This window comes from Pinus tabuliformis, chromosome 4_2 (assembly GCF_031772625.1).
Source record: "Pinus tabuliformis cultivar Carrire ecotype Pingquan chromosome 4_2, CPIR1, whole genome shotgun sequence".
NCBI classification, from domain to species: Eukaryota; Viridiplantae; Streptophyta; class Pinopsida; order Pinales; family Pinaceae; genus Pinus; species Pinus tabuliformis.
Genome location: NC_142304.1, coordinates 661227637 through 661251047, shown reverse-complemented (window position 1 = coordinate 661251047; position 23411 = coordinate 661227637).

Sequence of the window (23411 nt, the reverse complement as noted above, 5' to 3'; positions counted from 1 at the left end):
GGTTTATTGCTGGAGGACGCTAAATTCATTTACTGTGGCTGAATATAATTGTCGAAGGTCGAGTTTAATTTACTAATACCAAAGTTCACTAGTTGAGGCTGGGTTCATTAGCCAGGAGCTGAGATCATTTATTGGAGGCCAAGTCAGTTTACAGAGGATCGAATTCATCATTCTTGAGAGCCAAATTAGTATGGAGGAAATTAAGCTATTTCTTTCTTCCACAGACTAATATTTTGTATGTAATCCCCTGAACAAAATTAATAAAATTATGGTTGTGATCTTGAAATATGTTGGTTGCAAGTGTTTATTTCTTTAACATACAAAATGTTCGATGAAAAGTTTGCACACAAAGTCTTTGTCAAAATTGAGATAAGAGAAATTTAAAGTTGTTTTGCAAGTTGTGCTAACATATTTTAGCTAAGGGATATTATAGGTTTCCAAAGATCATTGTTACTGATCGGGATGCCAAATTTAATGGAAACTTATGGAAGGAATTTTTCAAACAAATTGGGACATCCATTAACATGAGCTCATCCTACCACCTCTAGCCAAATTTAATGGAAACTTATGGAAGGAATTTTTCAAACAAATTGGGACATCCATTAACATGAGCTCATCCTACCACCTCTAGACAGATAGGTAAATTGAAGTTGTCAATAAATGTTTGGAATCATATCTTTAGTGTTTTGTAACAGATAAGTGGAACAAATAGTTTGAATGTTACATCTGGAAAAATGTTGGTACAATCCTACTTATCACACTTTAGCAAAAATGATGTCATTTCAAGCTCTCTACAGGTATGAACCTCCTAAATGGGAGGAGTTAGCCATAAATGATATAAAAATTCCAGCTGTAAAGGATCACCTAGAGGAGATACAAAGTTATTTAGAAACTTAAGGAAAATTTAAATATCACAAGAAATAGTATGAAGCAGCAACTTGACCAACATAGGTTAGAAAATTAATTTAGCAAATGGGATTTAGTATATGTAAACATCCAACCTTATAAAAAATTATTGTTAAAACAATAAGAAAAAAACAAGTCAGCTCCTAAGTTTTGTGGACCATATTAAATTATTAAGAAAAATAATCAACTGACTTATCAGTTAACATTACGTATAAAAATTGGCTTCCATAATGTTTTCCATGTTTCTTGTTTAAAAAATATGTTGGGGAAACGTCAAACAACACAAACAACACTTCCTACATTGAAGGATGACAAAGAAGTTGTATTAGAACCAAAAGATATTATTGCCACTAGAGAAAAGTGATTACATTCCCGAGTAATTAAAGAATACCTCATCAAGTGGAAGAGCCTAGCAAAAGAAGATGATTCTTTGGAGACAAGATTTTCTTCAAAATCCCTCATTACCCATGCTTTGAGGACGAAGCATTTTTCTTGAGGGGAATGCAATGTTATGCATGCATTTTTTTTAAATATTAATGATGTAGAATTATGTAGAGAGAGCACGATCAAATATCACGACCCCTCATGTAAATGAACCTGAAGCTATATTTAATCTAAGGGCCTTCATTGTAAACATCATCATCATTGTTTTTTTTACAAGTTCGGTTATGGTTTTATATATTCCAAAAAAATAGAGAGGAGCAAGCTCCTGATACATATGGGGTTGGAAAGAGTCACGCTGAAGGAGAATAGATCGAGAACACAGTCCTGGGTACCTTTAGACATGAATCCAAAAATTCCAGAGTTTCCAACTACATTTCTAGCATACTGTCGTACAAACTGTGAAAGCAAGAAAATACACTTACATAACATAACTTCAGAAACTAAGAAATGCGGGTGAAAATTCAAAACACTTATGAGGCATTTTAATATTTGTTTACAGATTGATCTTGCTGAGATCTCTGTTTACTGCTATGATAGTTGGAGTTTTCTCCCTCCTGATTCAGAGTAATGTTTTTGAGGTAGCTGACTGTCTCCTCTAGGTGAGTGCACTTGTTGGTGAGAGAGTCTATTTCAGCCTTCTGAATCTCCAATTGTCTCTTCAAAGCTGAGTTTTCAGATCTCACTTGAATCTTTAAGTCTTGGATTGTCTCTCTTAACTTAACGACCATGAATTTGTGAGCTCGACATGTAGTGCATTTCTCGTTTTGGGAAGCTCAGTCTACTGGATTCAAGTCCATGGTTGAGTGGTCTTCTACTATCTTATGATTTGAAATATGATCCTCTGTGGTATGCTAGTTCTTCCTATTGTCTCTGTTGGGTGAAGGCATTGTTGTTGTTCCCCGGAGCTTGATAGGATGATGCTTATGGACCTTCTTGTTGATTGGATGAAGATCCAACTTCCCTTGATTAAGGCTCTAGTCTGTTAGCTTGATTCGATACAGAAGGCAAAAGGAGGCTAGCTTCACTGAAGAGAAAGTGAAAATGGAGTGAAGAAAGTGGCCAGAAATAAGAGCAAATATGGGCGAATAGGTAAAGGAAGAGGAGAACGAGGATAGATTGAGGCTCACGATGGGATTGCGAGCATGAGCTGGGGACAACTTGGGATCGCAGAGAGGGGGACCGTAATGAAATGAGAGGGCCGAGGGAACATGGAGAAGGAGGAAGGAGTGCATGCATAGAAGAAAGGAGGGGGAAGCAGAATGACAGAGAGAATGCTGGAGTGGGAGATCCACATGTAAAACAGAGGAGGATCGAGGAGTGAAGTGAGGAGTGGGAGGCCCGAAATTTAAAGGAGAGGGGGAGCGATGGAAGGTCAATTCAACTAGGTAGAGATGGTAACCATGAAAAGCCCGATTGGAGGAAAAAAGCATAACTTAGATCAAATGGAAGGACAGGTTAAGGCATAATGATGAGAGTGGAGTCACAAGATCTCCAGGACTTGTCAACCATAAGGGAACCTCTGCGAGGATAACTGTGGGTACACCAAATCACATAAGTGTTGAAACTCAAAATATAATCTTTGGAAGATATTTTTGTCATGAAATTTAAATACGGACGAAAGGAATAAGGAATAGGTATGGAGAACACCTCCTCAACTACTCTTGTTTCCCTTCAGGTCTGGCTACTGCCAAATTGGCATGGTGGTCAACGGAGCTGTTGTTTTCCTGCAAGATGTGTTTAAAAGTGACATTTCCTACGTCTTCCATATTTTGCCTTATTCTATTGAGGATTTTGTGCATGTAAACATTTGGAGGGGTTCTTCTATTGATCATGGCTTCAGTGACGATTGCTGAATCTCCCATTATAATAGGATCTTTGATTTCCTTTTTTTTTAGAATCTTGGTGCCCATTAGCAGGCCATAAGCCTCGACCCTATTGTTAGAGGCTTCCCCCAACCCCCACTCATAAGTGACCAGATTATTTCCCCCTGGTTTGAGGAGGATCCCTCCTACTCCATCTCTACATAGATTTTTTTTGGAGGCGCCATCAAAGAAAAGACAATGCATGTTCAGATTTCCTTTCCATGTTGAAAATTCTTCCTTATTTAATCTAATTTTCCAGTTTTGAGTTGGGGGTCTAACATTGGAACTGATATTCCAATTACTTCTAATAGTTGCTTAGCTGATCCAATTCCTTTCTTCTTATTGGAGGTTGCTACTATCTATTGCTTTTAAACCTTTCATGTTTAGAAATTCTGAAGTGAGGCCCCAAGTCTTTGACAAAACTCTTCCAATCTTTGGGGTTTGGTCTTTGAAGATGTTTTGATTTCTTGAGAGCCAAATCTGCCAACAGAGAAATGACGAGAGACTTTCCCAGAACCTTTTGATGGTTTGCTTGTTCTTCAATGAATATGGGTATTTTTTTCCATTTAGTGAAGAAGTCATTAAAGGTTGTAGAGAAGTTAAGCTCCATTTCCAGAGGACTTGGGAACTGCTTCCAACACTCTCTAGCAAAGGGGCAATCCAAGAAGAGGGGTTGGATGGATTCTTCTTCATTTAGACACATTGAGCACCTTGACGGACCAAAGAATCCCTTTCTTTTGAGGTTATCAGCTGTGAGAATTCTATCTTTTAGGAGAGTCTAGCTGAAAATCTTGACTTTGGGGAGGCTTTCTGTCTTCCATATAGATTTCCAGGGAGGAAAATCTTGTTCATCTTGTTGTGCCTGGAAAATGATGTTCTAGACTTGATTGAGTAAGCACCCCCACTAGGATCCCAGATAAATGTGTCTTCAGCTTCCAGATTTGTTGGGGCTGATCCTTTGAGATGGAGGACTAAGAGATCCCATTGGCTTTTTAAATTTGGAGGCAGATTTGGAATGTGCCAGTCATGCCAATTTCTATTTTTCCATCGAGATATAGAGTGTAGGGATGTTAGCCCCTTATCTTGCATCCATTCTCTTAACTCCTGGAAACCTGGGAAGGATGATAAAGGCTCTTTCCCCATGATTCTGTCTCCCCAAACCTTGATACTTTTTCCATTTTGAGTAGCTTTGAAGTGTACTTGGTGATAGTAGGTAACACTTTTTTGACTAGCTTCCATACTTGTGAGCAAGGCCTTATAGGGACATTTTCATCCAGCAAGTGAGTTCTTTGATGATTCATATATTTTAAAGCCAAAATTTGTTTCCACCAACTGTCCTTTCCGGTTATCATTCTCCATATAATTTTGGCCCCAAGGGCAACATTCATGATTCCTGGCAGCCTTATGGATAAACCTCCCTTCTCATAAGGCAAAATTACTTGTTCCCATTTGACCAAGATGAACTTTTTGGTCTCGTTTTTCCCTCCCTTCCATAGAAAACCCCTGATTATTATCTCCATTTGTTTGTGGATGCTGGCCAGAGCTAGTATAGTGGCATATTGGTAAATTGGTAGCGCAGTGAGCATGGCTTTGATTAGGATCACCCTGCCCACTATGTTCAACCACTGCATGCCCCAACTTTGGATTTTTTCCTTCATCTTTTTAGTTTGTGTGCTCCATAACTCAGCCTTCATATTTTCTTTTGATATGGGTAGTCCTAGGTAGAAGAAGTGACTCCAATTTGCCTGTATGGGAATCTCTAGGATCTGTGATATTCTTTGCATGGTGCGGGAGGAAGCATTCCAGTCATATATTCTACATTTTGCATTGTTTAGGAGACCACTTGAAACCTCCATGAATTTATCTAAGATTTTTTTGAACCTTTTGGCAATAATGCATGAGGCTCCACCCATCAACAATGTGTCATATGCGAACAGGGAGTGATTAATGCTTCTTACACCATGTGATATGTGAAAACCAGTTAGTGTTGTTTCTCTCCTGCTCTTTTCCAAAGCTCTACTTAACGAATATGCTATTATTATATATAAGAAAGGGGAAAGGGGCCAACCCTACCTCAACCCTCTGGAACTTTGAAATAAGTTCCGTTTATCAACGGGGTTATCCATGGTCCCATAATGCAGGCACTGATTACCTCAATGATGTCGTTTTAGAAGCTAAATTTCTTTAAGACAACAATAAGGTAAGGAAGTCTTACACAGTCAAAGGCATTGGCCATATCCAATTTTATGATGATTCCATGTTATTTTTTCAGCATGCTTGAGTGTAGTGCTTCTTGGATAACTTGAGGAGCAGAGGGGAGGGAGCCTGGGGTTAACTTGAGGAGAAGAGGGGTTGTTTGTTTACCAATTTTTTCTTTTTAACTTGTTCCCATTTTGCTTCTGACTCTTCTAAATTTTCACTTTCTTTTGTTTTGGACATCTATTTGCAAAATGACCATATTCATGACATACCTTGCATTTAAATGGTATCTTCTCATAGTCCAACTATTGTATGTGCGTCCATTGGTCTACTTTGATCTTCACTGCCTCCAGTATGCCCTTCCCTAGATCCACTTCAAGGCATATCCTCACACAAGAATGCATGTTCTCTTTTGGTTCACATCTATCGATATACTTCCCCATTGCATTCCCGATGGCCCTGACTGATTCATCGCCCCAACAATGTAGGGGGGGATGGGGGAGTTTGACCCAAACTAGCACCGTGCTAGTGACATCCATTTCAGGGTTGAATTTGGGGGTCCATCTGAATAAATACAAGCCTCGAATGTCCATGAAGTATGGTTCGTTTCTGAAGATTAGGTCTCGATCTTCCTTTGTTTCGAAATGAAAGGTGTAGTACCCTCTTCCACAAAATCTTATGGAGATTTTTTCATTTATTGAAGAGGACCAATTCCTCTCAACCCATTTCTAAACCGAGCGTGGTGAGGGCCAGAGTCTTGTAAACTAGCTGACCAAACACGTTTTAGATAGATACAGAGTCACCCGGCGGGGGAGAGACGGAGGTAGAGAGATCTCAGGGATGTCTTCGAGTTTCTTCACAAACTTGGATACCGAAGGTCTGGTTCTTGGAGGGCCAATGGCAAAAATCAAAGATGCAAAGGCATCTGCATTTTCATCGTGCTCAAAGGTCAAATTTTCTGGAGGAGGGTCTCCATCCTCCGATCAGGACGTATCTTGTGCCTTGGGAGGCTATTAGGGTGCACCAGGGAAGGGTACACGTGAGAGCGCGTGCAGTTCGATAGTCCGACCACTAGGTTTAACATCATCATCATCATCATATATATATATATATATATATATATATATATATATATATATTATTTCAAATTTTGTTGTAACAAAGACTTGGTTTATTTCTCTAGAGATGAATACACTTAGCAAGGAATTTTATATCATGTTTGACATATCTATTGAAAATTTGGAAGCTCAGGGATGAATTCCTAAATATATAAAATCTAAAAATAGCAAGTCTAAAAATATAATTTCTAAAAATATTAAGTTTAAAAATAGAAATTCTAAAATTTGAAAGTCTCAAAATAGTAAATCACCTTGCGTCAATTGGTAATCAAGTATTTTTGATGGAAAATCTCTTCTAATCATCAATCAATCCTAATAGTTCAATTTCAATTTATTCATCAATATTATCATGATTATTATTATTATTATTATTCTTATGATACTATTATATTATTATTAAAAATAAATTCAAGTAACTCATTCATGACTCTCAATAATGTTCTTATCACTCTCATTATTGGCATGGCATATTGTTAAAATTGGAAACTAGGGCCAAACTCCACATGGATCATCTTATTTATGACAATCGATATTTTTCTTGGATTCCTCTCTTCGAGAGGTGTAGGATTGATCTAAATATCATATGATTCAGACATGTACAAATGAAGTTATGAATTTATTTTGATTATGGACAAATTGTCAAGGTCGGCCAACAAACTCATGTAGGCTCAGAAGCCCAAAAGTCATGTCTATTCCTCCTCATTTGGACACACTTCATTTCTCACACATCTGTCTCTCCTCACATGATTGGGTACAAATTTCTGGGCAACTCTCCACATGTGTGAAGAAGGATTGTACTTTTATGTTTTGACTTATGCGTTGACCAAGTTTGACTGTGATTTTTCGGGACTGTTTTGGGCTGATTCAGAGGACTGTTGGAGGCTGAGTTTGAACGAGATGTTTTGGAGGTCAAATCTGTCCTGTTGACTAGCGTTAATTTTTTTGGTTAGGGATCTTTTACTGTTGTTATAAATTATCAAAATTTGTAAATTGTACTATCTCTCTTGGGTAAACTATTGAAGACTAAAAGAAGATTTGATCAAGGGTTTCTCCACATTGGTGTTTGTCCCTGGCTGGTGCCACATCTTGTGTCCTCTTGCCTTGGCTTGTCTTCTACTATTTATGTTTATGTTCTATCAACATTTTACTTACATGTTTATGTGATTTCTAAACTGAAATTGATATTGGGCTCATAAATAAATTGAAGTAAAATTGCTCTAAAACATAGAACATACCATTGTTGCCTAAAATTAACATGGTATCAAAGGTGAGGTGAACACAAAGCCCAAGCAAGAGTGAAAGAGAAATAACAAAAGACAGTTGGACAAGGACAAAAGACTCAATGGGTTCCCCATCCTACTTCTGGGCTGAAGACAAGCTCCATGATAAATCTAACTGTCATGGATGGAAGATGTCTCTTTATTTGACCTTGGAAGAGAAGGAAGTGATGGATTATGTGCAAGGTAAAATACCCGAGCCTCCTTCAAATGCACCGACTACTGCGAAGACCAAGTACAATAAGGCTGAAGTCAAGAGAAGAAGATTATTAGGGATTCCATTGACAAGAATTTGGTGGCCTATATCTCCGAATTGAAGACCTCCAAGGAGATATACGACAGGTTGGTCAACATGTTCAAGGTTATAATGTTAATCAAATTCTCTTTCTCAAGAATAAGTTAAAGGATATTAAGAAGGGCAAGGACGAGGACATTCAATCCTATTTCTTGGGGATTAATGAGATAAAGAATGATCTACTCTCTATTGGAGAAGTCATTCTTGATAGGGAACTTACTCTCATCACCCTTGGAGGACTCCCACATGAGTGGTATGTATTTAGAACCACTATACTCAACAATGATCAAATTCCAAGGTTTGAAGAATTGATGTCGAGATGCATTCAAGAAGAAACAAGAATGATGGAGTAATCAATGCCTTCCAATAGAAGCAACCTCGCTGCATTCTCTGCTCATGCCAAAAGGAGGAATAATGTAGGGTCTAAAGTTCATTTCCATGGAAAGCCTAGATCTAAGGGAGGAAGGAAGGGCAGATGCTTTGTTTGCAATAAGTTTGGCCACTATGCAAGGGAGTGTCCTAATAAAAGGGATACACCTCGAGATGATGATTATCATAAAAACTCTAGGGGCAACTTCAACAAAAACAAAAACAATCAAAGGAATGGTAGGTCCAATGGCAAAAGAAAAAGGAATGCGAGACGTCAAGGAAATGGTCGACCCTCCAAGAAACCAAGGAACTCCAAGTATGATGAATCCAATGTTGTTAACAATAAGCAAAAATAGTAATATCTTGTATCGGCCCTGTCCACTACCTCTCCTCCGGACACTTTGGGAAATTGGCTAATCGATAGTGGTGCCTCAAGGCACTTCACTTGATACAAGGAAGCCCTCTCGAATTTGATAGAAAAGGAGACAAACTTGGAGATCATCCTTGGAGACGATGCCACCTATCCTGTGAAGGGAGTAGGGAATGTTACCCTTCAATTGAATCAAGGTAACACTATTAATTTGCAAGAAGTAATATATGTACCCAATCTCGAGAAGACCCTGGTGTCCATTTCAGTAATGGAAGATAAAGGATCAAGGTGGATTTTATCGATGGAAAGGTACGTGTTTGGAAAAGAAATTTCAAGGATGATTTTACTCTAGGGTTTAGGGTTGACAATTTGTATCAATTTGGAGGAAGTCCATTGGGAGCCATGTCTTGCAACACATCTCTACAATCTAAACTATGGCCCCGAAGGTTCACCCATCTTCATTATAAGGCCCTACCTGATGTGAGACAGATGGTGACAGGTATCCCTGAGTTCAAAGTAGAGCATGAAGGTGTATGCCCGAGATGTGTCGAAGGAAAACTTACAAGGGAACCATTCCCCTCAAGTAATAGCAAGACCACAGACATATGGAAATAGATCCACTCCGACATATCTGGTATGATTCCCGTAAACTCCTTGGGAGGATACTTATATTATCTCACCTATGTGGATGATTATTATTGCAAGACCTCGATCTACTTCTTGAAGAAGAAGGATGAAGTGTTCACCTGGTTTCGACATTTCAAAGCCTTGATCGAAAACCAATTCGAGAAGAAAATCAAGATATTGAGGACTGATAATGGGACTGAGTATGAATTCAATGAATTCCAAGATTATTGTAGAAAAGCTGGCTTTAAGAGGGAGACTACAACGCCATACACTCTTGAGCAAAATGGTGTGGCTGAAAGGAAGAATCACTCTATTGTAGAAGCTGTCTGTGCCATGTATGTTTCTATGGGGTGAAGCTGCAAATACCGCCATGTATGTTCAAAACCGATGTCCTCATCAAGCATTAGACTCCAAGACTCCCAAAGAAATGTTCACTAGTAAGAAACCCGATGTCTCTCATTTTAGAATTTTTGGAAGCCCTGTATATTTTCATGTGCCGAAAGAGAAAAGAAGCAAATTGGGTGCATTTAGGAAGAAATGAATCTTTGTGGGCTATAGTGAAAATTCTAAGGGATATAGAATTTATGTGGCTAGTCAAAAGGAAGTTGAGATAAGTCATGATGTCACCTTCAATGAAGATATGGCCCTCAAGAAGATCAACAACCTTCCTATCCTAAGGAAGGACAAAGAAGCTGACACAGGAAATCGGGGTGAAAAAGAGGACGAAATAATGCTTGATGTTGATGAACTTGTGGATCCTATTGATTCACTCCCTCAAGAGCCTTCTTCCTCCAAGAGGAGACTCTCATGGCTTAGGGATACTCTCTAAGATGTTGAGAGGCACATTGCACCAAGGGGAACTTTCCATGAAAGCAAGAAGTTGAATAGGTACCAAGGATATTTGACCACCATGAGCACTATCATTCAAAATGAGGCTTCATCATTCAAAGACGCCATGAAGGAACAAGTATGGAAGGATGCTATAAATGAAGAATACGAGTCAATTATGAAGAATGATGTCTAGGATGTGGTCCCTAGACCCCAGGAAAAATCAGTTGTCACTTCTAAATGGCTCTACAAAATCAAGTATGGAGCTAATGGAAGTGAAGAAAAGTTCAAAGCTCGATTTTGTTGCTCGAGGCTCCTCTCAAAAGGAAGGTGTAGATTATGATAAGATATTGCACCTATTGCCCGATACACCGCCATTCGCTAGATCATAGCCCTTGTTGCCTCACAATGATGGAACCTACATCAGATGGATGTCAAGGCTGCCATCTTGCATGGTTCAATCAAAGAGGAAGTCGATGTGGAACAACCTGAGGGGTTTGAAGTTCATGATCGGGAATATCATGTATGCAGGTTGAAGAAATATCTCTATGGATTGAAGCAAGCACCCCGATCTTGGTATGAGAGGATCGATAACTATCTTATGAAGCTGGGATTCACTAGAAGTGAAGTCGATCCGAACCTTTACTTTAAGGTTGAAAATGATAAACCTCTCATTTTGGTACTTTATGTGGACGACCTCTTTCTGACAGGTGCAAACCCTCTCATTATCAAATGTAAGAGGGAGTTGGCTTCTGAATTTGAGATGAAGGACCTAGGACCGATGCACTATTTCATAAGGTTGGAGGTATAACAAAAGACAGGTGAAATTTACCTCTCTCAAGGAAAATATATTGTGGATATATTAGAAAGACTTGGGATGGTGGACTGCAAGCCTGTGACTACTTCGATGGAACTTAACTTTAAAGGCTATGTGGTAGTGATGTTGGACCTGAATTGGGAAATGCTTCTGAGTATCGTCAAGTCATAGCAGTGTTGATGTTCTTGGTGAACTCCCGTTCGGACATATGTTTTGCAATTAATGCATTGAGCCAATACATGGTTGAGCCTCATCATATACATTGGATTGTTTCCAAGAATCTTCTGAGATATCTTCGAGGCACAATCACTCATGGACTGAGATACACTGCCGGAAATGTGAGGCTACATGGTTATTTTGATGTTGTTTGGGCTAGAAGTGTGGTGGATTGCAAGAGCACTTCTGGATGTTGTTTTTCTTTGGGTTCTGTTTCGATATCTTGGATGAGAAGGAAGCAAAAATCAGTGTTGGAAATACTGAGAGGGGGGTGAATCAGTATTCCTTAGCAATTAACACTTTTAAATCTTTTCAGAGCATTAGTTAATCTTCAATTATTATTAATGCTTATGCAGTAATAATAGTAAATAAAAGAACATATTAGACACAATAATTTTAGGTGGAAAACCCCCTCCAACTACCACGCTGAAGTGTTCACAGGCTCCAACCTGTAGGCGACTTCATGCACCAACCTAGCACCTCCCTTCCACTCTATAATGACTTAAATGAGACAAGAGTGTGGATTCCCATACTAGGGACAACAATCCACGATACAATATGATTTAAAATGATTTTGACTGAACACCCAATCACACTATGACCCATAACCCAACCATGACATCATCCCAACAGAGACTCCTATACCTCCCAATAATGCCTTTTCGACTCTAGGCAGATTGACTCTTTTAGAATAATGACTCTTCCAATGATGCCACTTTTAGAAATGGCTCTTTTACAACTTTATAATGATGACTCTTGGCCTTGACACTTCTTCACAATATACGAATGGCTGTCATGTGGTATCAAAACTAACTGTGACATATAGAGACATAGAGATATAACCGAGACCCTGTATGTACTTACGTTGTCCTGAAAAAATATATGTCAGAGATGATACTCATTTTCAAATGTAAACACTAATCATACATACCTTATTGAAGGATACTTACCCTTGACTGTTGATGTGTGGTCCTTACTGCAGTGATCCTTGAATGCCTTCTAGGAGCTTGATATTGAATATGTTGTATCTATGTAATTTTGGATCTCCATCGTCTGAAATTTCTTCATTTAGTATTCATCTGAGTCTTCTTTCCAACCCCATAGGTATGATCAAGATTGGATTCTTCAAGAAAGAGTTATGCCCAATCTCCCATGATGACCTAATTATAGATTGGTTCAGTAGAGAGAATTTGTACAAAGTTCCACGTGTCACTATTACGACCTTCAGGCCTGAAAATGCTAATAAAAAACTATAGTTCATCCTCTTTCTGTGACTATTTACGAAATTTGAATCCAATGCTCAGAGAAAAAGCTATGACGATTTTCCCAATGTCACCTATTTGACATGGAATTCGAGAGCCTGCAAAAACCCTAACTTCCTCAGATCATATCTCTAAAAATATAGTGAAGAAAGATCGAAAATTCGGTCACAAGGTTCATCAATATTTCCGTTCAAATGGGTTTTAATTTCCACTTATGAAGCTTCGCAGAAAAAAAGTTATAGTGAAAATTCCACGATGACCTGTTTGAAGCCTCAAAATCCCTACTAGAGGAGGACGTGAGGGTCATTATTTATATGAATTTCTTGAGTTGAGAGGGTTCTCAACAAGTGAATGTTGGAGGGGTTTTAGGAGATTTTTTTATTATTAATTATTGACTATTCAATGAACACAACCAATTATGAGTGCCATGCCACAACTCCATAGGGTTTTAGCCCACTAACTGGGGTTACTAACTTCAAACATGAATATCTCTCAAACCGTGAAGAATTACTTGGCATACCATTTATCAACAGAAACATATCGACGAGTAGAATCCATCTAGAAGATCCTTGACTCATAATAGAGTAAGTTTTCAAGTCAAAAAGCCCATGCAAGATCGGGGTAGCCCTTGGTGCTACTTGGGTTGACATCAATGACAACCATTGATCAACAATCGGTTGCCTTGAGCACCACCGAGGCCGAATACATAGCTGCTAGTATGGCCTCCTGTGATGCTATATGGTTGAGGAAGCTCTTCAGTGAGTTGTTTAGACATGCGCTGGATACCACCGTGATCCTCTGCGACAACCAGAGTGGGATCTGGTTATCAAAGAATCTTGTGTTTCATGATCGCTCCATGCATATAGATATCAAGTACCACTTTATCCGGGATATGGTACAACGAGGAGAAATAAGGCTCCATCACATTGGGACTGATGAGCAGGTTGCCAATGTTCTGACAAAGCCCCTGGGGAAGGTCAAATACTTGGCCTTCCAAGAACAACTTGGAGTTGTGGAGAGACCCTATGAGGGTCCTGTATGAGATGGATATTAAGCTATGGGAGCTCTGGGGGGCTTGGGGTACTTCTTGGAGCAGTGAGAAACCATAAGGAGAGTGGTTCAGCCTTCCCCTAGTGCTTCGCTGTGTATAGGGTGAGTGGTTCATCCTTCACCTGTGATACCCCTTGGCAACATGTGAACAGGATGAGTGGTTCATCCTTCTCCTGCCAAGACATCCTACCCATGCAGTCTGGGACTCATGGGAAGTACCTCTCATCTGGCCAATGAGTATGGAAAGGAGGATAGGGACCATAGTACTACCGATGGACGCATTGTGTACTACCATACTCCCTATGCTAGGATGTCCGATATTGATCTGGGATCAACGGGAACTGACTTTGGGTCAATAAGAGTGGCATGAGACACTCTCTTTTGATTGGAACTGACTTCGGGTCAGTAATGTTGAAGGAAGTGTAACTAGGTTCGGTCTTCATAAATGTACTTTTGATATTTGTACTTATTCAAGAAAAGAAACATTATTTTTATAATATATGACAATGAGTTTCTTGCTCATTGTAGTAGCTCTAGCACATGTCAAAGTGCTATAGTCAAGAGAAAATATTAAAGGCCTTAAGGGCATGTTACACTATGTATAAATATATATTAAAGTCAAAGGGAAACCTCCAAGCAAAGTCAAGTCTACTCCTAGGCAATGGAAGTTTCAACAAGCTCCTTCAAGCATGCTACAAGACCATGGAAACTATTTGAAGTCCGCTCAACAAGTCAGCCACCAAACTACCCTCAAAGTCTGCCTACAATTAAGAGGACAAGTCGGCCTAAATATAGTCAGTCAATTTGGCTTAAATGGAGGGACACTCCTCTATTATAGAGGTTGTCCACTCCAAAGACAACATATCAATTGTGCTCTGAAATCCGCAAGAGAAAGAGAACAAGAAGGTCGAAGGAAGCTAAGGTAAAGGGGCTACTAGGGCAGAGAAGAGAAGAGGAGGAACAATGAAGAGTATGGGACTATTTTTAGGGTATGCACAGTCACACGTGTGAGGGAATGAAGGACAATCTGTGGCTATAACAATAGTAAGATCACAATTAGATATTTCTGTTTGTTTGGGGCTAAAACTAGGCCCATAAAGGCCTCCTACTCTAGCGTGGAAGAAGGACATAAAGCGAAGTAAGAAAGGAAACCGAAGTATAAAGGATTGTTTCTAGGACTAGAAACAATCACACATGCAAGGTGCAATAACGGTATGTCTGAGCCATAACAAAAACTAGTGAACAATTCATTGTTTGGATGAGTGATCAAGTTTACAAGGACTCCCAAGCCTAGCGAAGGAGCCTATCTCTCTATGGTAAAAGGACTCTAATAGGAAGACAAAGTGCTGGAAGACAAAGTGCCAAAAGAAGTGCTGAGGTATATGGTGAAGAAAGGAGTAAAGACTTGACTTGTGGTTGGAGGATCTCTTAGTCAAGGGTCTAGATTTTGGCATTGATCAATAGAAGCCTCAATAAGAGAAATTCACTAAAGGGTTTTCCTCTCAAGAGAAGAGAGGTTCTGGCCCTGGGAGAGAGCCAACATCTTGTGTTCTTGTTTTTATGTTTTGGTAGCAGTTTGATGAAGTACACACATATGCACTAATAATAAGAAGAAGAAGCATAAGCTAACAAGAAAAGTAAAAAGACTCCACAAATTGTTATCAAGTAACGAAGAATCACACTAAACTACTTTGCCCTAGATTCTTCAACAAGTAAGAGTGGTATGAGACACTCTCTTTTGATTCGCACTGACTTTGGGTCAATAGAGAATGGTATGATACATTCTCGATCACTTCTTCTTCTTCATATTTCAGCAGAGCAGTGCATGTATGGCAAAGATGGTACAGATTGGCAGATGGATTTTAGCAGGTGGAGTTCTCCCTAGTTGAGAGGGAGTGTTAAAATTGGCAACTAGGGTCAAACTCCATATGGGTCATATTATTTATGACAGTTGATATTTTTCTTGGATTCCTATCTCCGAGAGGTGTAGGATTGATCTAAATATCATTAGATTCTGACATGTACAAATGAAGTTATGAATTTATTTTGATTATGGACAAATTGTCAAGGTCGGTTAGAAAACTCATGTACGCTTAGAAGCCCAACAATGAAGTCTATTCGTCCTCAGCGTTTGCCTATAAATAAATGATGCCTCCTCCTCATTTGGACACACTTCACTTCTCACACATCTCTCTCTCCTCACATGATTGGGTACGAATTTCTGGCCAACTCTCAACACGTGTGAAGAAGGATTGTACTTTTCTGTTTTGACTTTTGCGTGGACCAAGTTTGACTGTGATTTTTGGGGACTGTTTTAGGCTGATTCAGAGGACTATTGGAGGCCGTGTTGACTGGGTTCGACCAAGCTGTTTTGGAGGTCAAATATGTCATGTTGACCAGTGCTGACTTTTATGGTTAGGGCTCTTTTGCTGCTGTTATAAATTATCAAAATTTGTAAATTGTACTATCTCTCTCTCCTAAACTATTGAAGACTAAAAGAAGATTTGATTAAGGGTTTCCCCACATTGAGGTTTGTCCCTGGCTAGTACCACATCTTGTGTCCTCTTGTCTTGGTTTGTCTTCTACTGTTTATGTTTATGTTCTATCAACATTTTACTTACATGTTTATGTGTTTGCTAAACTGAAATTGATATTGGGCTCATAAAGAAATTGAAGTAAAATTGCTCTAAAACATAGAACATACCATTGTTGCCTAAAATTAACACATATTCCTCTTACACTCTCATTAATGCTTTTACACTCTCTTACACTCATTAAAGCACGTCATAAAAGATTCTCTTACACTCTCTTACACTCAATAAAAACATGTCATAAAAGATTCCACTTACGCACTCTTTAATGCATATGTTACACACTCTTAAAAACATAATTTACAAAGGCATGCTTACCTCCTTAATGACATGGATTACATTTTCTAAATGGGCATGAGTTACATTCTTCTTGGCATGCAAGTTACTCCCTTATAGCATGGATTCGTTGTTCCTCCTATATATGCGTGTGTTGTGAAAGAAGAATTTGAACTTGAGAAAGAGTTGGAGAGAGTTGAAAAAGATTGCGAGAGAGAGACTTGGAGAGTAAGAGCACAACTTTGTGAGCTAAGGTTGATTCAATATTTCAGTGTTGATTCAGTTGAAGGGAAGGTTGATTTAGTGTGTGCATTAACTGTTGCTACTAGATCTTCATGCTACAACTTGTTCAGATTTGGGTGAACTTATTCATTCTCTTGATCTCTAATTGTACTTTGTATATTTGTTGAACAATTAATTTATAATAGAAGAATAATTTGGTTAGGTTTTCCCCTTGTGGGTTTTGCCCTAGTCATTGGACCTAAATTCTCTGTGTTTCATTTTATATTTTATTGTCTTTTATTTTGCATTTGATTTATGTCGTATCTACAATTACTTATATAATATTTCAACATATATAAGTTTTGTAATAAGTGATTGTTACAACATAGAACATCAAAATTTCAACATGGTTTCAAAACTTTGGTGAAAACTAATTCAAGAAGACAAGTTCTATTTGTAGCTCTCTATCTGCTTAAATATCTATTGTTGTCTACTCCATTTGCAACTCTTTCTCTGCTGGAATATCTCTTGCTGTCCACTCCATTTCAAGTTCTCTTTCTACTGAAATATATTTTGTTGTCTGTTCCATTTGCAACCCATTTTCTGATAAAATATCCCTTGTTGTCCACTCTATTTACAACCCATTTTCTGTTGAAATATCAAGTGTTGTCCACTCTATTTGCAGCTCATTTTCTGCTGAAATTTTACTACTAAAACATCATTGCTGAATTTCACTGTTGAAATCTGAATGCAGATAGTAATTAAGGTGTTGCATGTGTTTAATAGTTGTGGTTTTGGTACTTGTTGATGCATGAAAAAAATAAAGAGTACTTTTACTCATGTTTATGCATCTGCAAGAAAGTGTTGCCTTGAAAAAAAATATAATGCATAGAAAGTTATGAAAAAATAATTGATAGGAATTGAATGTTGAAGATGGGGGGTTTCGACTCTCTCACATTATATGAAAAATGTCATAATCTTATGGGGTTTGGAAATTTTGATATTAGAGTTTACTAATAATAGTGGTTGTAGGTAAGAATCATAACTTTTGCAAAAGATGAAATGATAATTTTCTAAACTAACTTTTTTTACAATTATCAAAGATTGATTATAAGTAATATCATTGCAGACAATGAAGTCAATATGGATAATTATTGTGACATGTCTTCACTCTAGGATCAAGATTTGAAGATCTTTATAAAATCAATGTAAGACTTATCCATGCATTGATTCATGATAAGTAATCATCAATATTGATTGTGGCACCGAAAGATCAATCATCTTCACTATAAAACATTACATCATCTGTAAAAGATGGTTTTTGAAATCCCTAAGATAGAGTGTACCATGAGGGAGTTTTTCAGGTGGTTTTCAAGAAGATGCATTTCTTTTGCCAATGATATATGACTAATGGATAGTGGTAACTTATCAACACCAGATCAAGAGGGAGCTAACAACTTCCTTCGATTCTCATTAAAAAATAAGTTTTTTCAAGTCTTGTGATGTTTCTTTGTGTCACTGATCTTGTTTAGATTTATCTTTATAGATAATTGGTTATTCTTCCTACATGAGTATTTGAATGATTCTTTCATTAACTTCTTGATGAGGATGCGATCAAGAAAAGCATACCCTGAAGATCATCAAGGTGCAGAATAGTGCAAGAAGAGTAAAATCCAAGAGGAAGTTAGTGCAAGGATAATGAAGGAGCCACTCTCACATCTAGAGAAGAAAGAAAGACTTGCCTCATCACCAGGTATATGTGCATTATGTTTATTTACTTTGCTACTATTGTTCTTGCTCTTATTATGGGATCAACAGGTACACTTGATAAATGTGAGAATTGATTCCTTTGTATCGAGATTAAGGAAGATGTCGAGCAATTCCTTGACTTGAGTGGACATGAAGTGGACAAGAGCTCAAGACTTCTGCAATGACGTTTGAATCAAGAAAGAGACCACAGTATTGTATAACAAATAACAAAATCATGTGGCTAAGAGAAAGAATAGAACTATTATGGAAGCATTCAAAGCTATGTTGCATGATAAAAAACTACTAAAGTTTATATGGGAAGAAGTTGCTAACACAGTTGTCTATGTTCAAAATAGGTCTCCTCACCATGCCCTAAACAACAAGACTCCAAAACAAGTCTTTTCTAGTGAAAAACTCGAGGATGGGAACTTGAGGATCTTTCACTGCCCTATATACTTCCATGTGCCAAAATAATGTTGCTCCCAGAGGAACCTTTAGAGAAAGTAGAAAACCATGTTGGTTCCAAGGATATGTTGTAGCCATGAGCAACATTATTCAAGTTGAACCATGCACTTTTGAAGAAGGTGTGAAGGCTCAAGTGTGGAAATATGCAATGGCTAAAGAATATGCATCCATCATTCATAATGATGTATGAGAAGTGGTTCCAAGACCCCAAGGTAAATATGTTATCTTCTAAATGGCTATATAAAATTAAACATGGTGTTGAGACAATATTGAAAAATATAAAGCTAGATTTGTGGCCAAAGGCTTCTCTCAAACAGAGGGAATAGACTATGATACAAATTATGCACTTGTTGCTCATTATACAACCATATGATTTATTGTGGCTCTAGCTGCTAGCCAATGATGGTCCCTTCACCAAATGGATGTGAAGATTGTTTTTTGGCATGGCTTCCTCAAGGAAGGAGTATTTGTGGAGCAACCACAAGGATTTGAAGTACATGACCGGAAAGCTCATGTGTGTAGACCAAAGAAAGCCCTCTACGATTTGAAACAAACTCCAAGATCTTGGTATGCCCGCATTGATAGCTTCTCGATGAAGCTTGGTTTTACTATAAGTAAGATTGATCCAAATTTTTACTTCAAAAAAATCCAAGATATGCCTTTGATTTTAGTATTATATGTTAATGATTTATTTTTAATTGATAGTGAACCTCTTATCCTCTAGTTTAAGAGGGAGTTAGCTTTTGAATTTGAAATGAAAGATCTTCATTTATGTTGATTTTTGGTAGCATCGGATGTGCTCTAGCCTTGAAATTTGGAGGAGAGGCTAAAGCACATGAGATCTCCAAGACCCAAAAATTGTTTTGAGAAATTCCATCGAGATGATGAGTTATTAAAATAATTAATATTTTTAATGGGTTCCTATGTCTAAACTTAGGAAAATAGAAATATGGGTATTAATAAAGATAAGGATGAGAAGCTTCTAAGAGACAAGGAACAAGTCTGTTTTAATCTTAGCAGTTGATTAGGAACTTGATCTCAGTCATTTATTCATCAACAAGAAAAGTATAAGAGAAGACTTGAGGGTCATTTGGAGACACACTAGCAGATACTCAGTATCTCAAGGAAAATCAGTTCTCAAAGAGAAGGAGATCGATTTCAGAGGGAGAGTTGCAGGGTGGAGGAAGAGGGGGATTAACAACAGTCTGGAGATCTCAGAAGAAGTGATGCAGGGACTCTGAGAGATAATGCAGAGGGAGACACAGATCAGTGAGACGCAGGGACTCTGAGAGATGATGCAGAGGGAGACACAGATTAGTGAGACGCGGGGATGATGCAAAGAGCGAGCAAAGCCGCGCAAATCCACACAGAGTGATGCAGGGCTAACACAGTAGAGAAAGGAAAATCTCCAGGGTGTCAAAAAGTCTCGAAGAAAAGTCTCAGGTGTTTTCTCCCAGTGTCTATGTAAATTTTTCTGTAAAAGCGATTGCCGCTGAAGATTAATAAAATCCCTCCTCTGTTGCACTTACTTTCCTGCATTGGGGTTTTTCGGGGACAATTGTCCAAAAATAACTGTGTTGATGTGATTGATTCTTGTGCATATGTTTATTTCAGTATAATGATGTGATATTTGCAGTAGAAATTATTTTAATATTCACAGAAGAGATTTCATAAAAAACTTATTGGGAATAATAAGTAGGTGAAATAAGTCAGTTGCTGCAGTAATAAAATATGTTTAAAAATTTTCACATGGAATCAGAGCAAAGATTCAGCGACAGGAAGGGAAAATCAATTATGGGTTAGGAGCATGATGCAAAGGCATCCACTCAAGGAGACTCGTGTAGATTTTCATAAGAATGCACAAGAGACAAAAATTACGATTATTCTATGTTGGCTTCCAGATTGGAAGAAAAAGTTGCTTTCGTAGCAAGCTCTGCCTCCTCGGGGGTCCGGTGTATAGATAGTGGAGCTTCTTGGCATATGACAGGAATTCGAGAATGTTTTTCAGATTATCAGGAAGAAAGAATGAATTTTCAGATCACCATGGGGAATAAAGCAAAGTGTACTCCAGTAGGGAAAGGTATTATAGTTTTTCAAACAGAAACATGAGGGCGGTTCCGAGCTACCAATGTGCTGCATGTGCCAAGACTAGGGATGAACTTACTTTCTGTATCTCAACTTCAAAGCAAGTGCTATGACATTTTCTTCATCAAGGAGAACGTATATGTCAAACACCCGAGTTGGAAAAAGAAGGTCTAGATCGGAACGAAAAGTAACAGGTTGCAACGAGAATCACCAATGGCACTGATAGGTAATAACGGAGACAAGGATTTGAATGAACTATGGCACAAAAGGATGAGACACTTGCACCATGGGGCTCTGATAATTCTTAGAAAAATTGCAACAAGAGTTCCAGATGTTAGTACTAAATGAGATGATGTATGCAGAGGGTGTGCTCTGGGCAAGTATGCCAAAGCCACGTTTCCAAGAAGTAAAAATAGGGCCAAGAGTGTACTACGATTGATAAACTTAGACATCTACAGACCGATGTCCGTAAAAGGCTCTTAGTGGTGCCAAATACTTTGTCACCTTCATTGATGACCATTCTAGAAAGACTTGGATTTACTTTCTGAAAACCATAGATGAGGTTTTCGGCCGATTCAAAGAGTTCAAGGCTCTAGTGGAGAATCTGACAGGAAAGAAGATAAAAGTGTTGCGCTCAGACAATGGTGGAGAATATGTTGACAAGGACTTCACCATTTTTACGCTAGGGAAGGCATCAGAAGAGAGTGGACAACTCCCTACAATCTGGAGCAGAATGTAGTAGAAATGAAGAACAAGACTATTGTGGAAGCAGCTAGGGAAATGATGTATGATCAAGGTATGCCAAAATTCCTGTGGGCAGAAGCATGAAACACGACAGTCTATGTCCAGAATAGAACTCCTCACAGGGCATTGGGAAAGATTACTCCAGAGAAGGTCTTCATCGGGAAGACACCTAAAGTCAGCGTTTCAGGATATTTGGGAGTTTAGCATATTGTTGTATACCTTAGGAGAAGAGGAAGAAGTTAGATCAAATTGCAGAGAAAGGATATCTTGTGGGATATAGCGAGAATGCTAAGGCATATAGAGTCTATCTTCCGGGGAGCAGGAAGGTAGTAGTTCGGCGAGATGTAAAGTTCATGGAGGATAGAGCTTTCAAAAAATCTCGAGAAATGCCTTCCGAAGAGTAGTCAAAAGATGAGTCATTGGTCAAACCACTTCAACCAATGGAAACTAGTACAAAAAATTCTCCTTTAGAACAGGAGAAGGAAGAGGAAGAGATGATAGATGAGCCTACTACTAGAGGAAGAACGAGCCGAGAACTCCGAAAGATTCTACGAGATGCAGAAAAATTCATTGATGCACCTAGGAACAGTAAAAGGGAGCGAAAACAACTAGACAGATCCCAGGCCTTAGTTGCTTAGGTTGGGGAACCCTCCAGTTTTCAGGAGGCCGTTTAGCATCAAGTATGGGTGGATGCGATGGTGGAGGAATATAGCTCTATAATGGTGAATGATGTCTAGGAAGTGGTGCCCAGCCCTTACGATAGATCAATGGTAGGTTCTAGATGGATCTACAATATCAAATATGTTGCGGATGACAGTGTGGAGAAATACAAAGCCAGGTTTGTGGCTAAGGGGTATGCTCAGAGGAAGGAATAGACTATGAAGAGTAGTCAAAAGATGAGTCATTGGTCAAACCACTTCAACCAATGGAAACTAGTACAAAAAATTCTCCTTTAGAATAGTAGAAGGAAGAGGAAGAGCTGACAGATGAGCCTACTACCAGAGGAAGAACGAGCCGAGAACTCCGAAAGATTCTACGAGATGCAGAAAAATTCATTGGTGCACCCACGAATAGTAAAAAGGAGCGAAAACAACTAGACAGATCCCAGGCCTTAGTTGCTTAGGTTGGGGAACCCTCTAGTTTTCAGGAGGCCGTTTAGCATCAAGTATGGGTGGATGCGATGGTGGAGGAATATAGCTCTATAATGGTGAATGATGTTTAGGAAGTGGTGCCCAGGCCTCAAGATAGATCAGTGGATCTACAATATCAAATATGCTGCAGATGACAGTGTGGAGAAATACAAAGCCAGGTTTGTGGCTAAGGGGTATGCTCAGAAGAAGGAATAGACTATGAAGAGACCTTCGCCTCAGTTGCCAGGTGTATATCTATTAGAACTCTGTTATCTCTTGCAGCACAGATGGGGTGGGAGATTCATCAAATGGATGTCAAGACAACATTCTTGAACGGGGTAATAGAAGAGGAAGTATACATTGAACAGATTGAAGGCTTTGAGACACATGAGAAGAAATCTCATGTATGAAAATTGAAGAAAGCCTTGTATGGGCTCAAACAGGCACCTAAAGCATGGTATGGTTGAATTGATGGCTACTTGCAAAAGATGGGATTCGTCAAGAGTGAT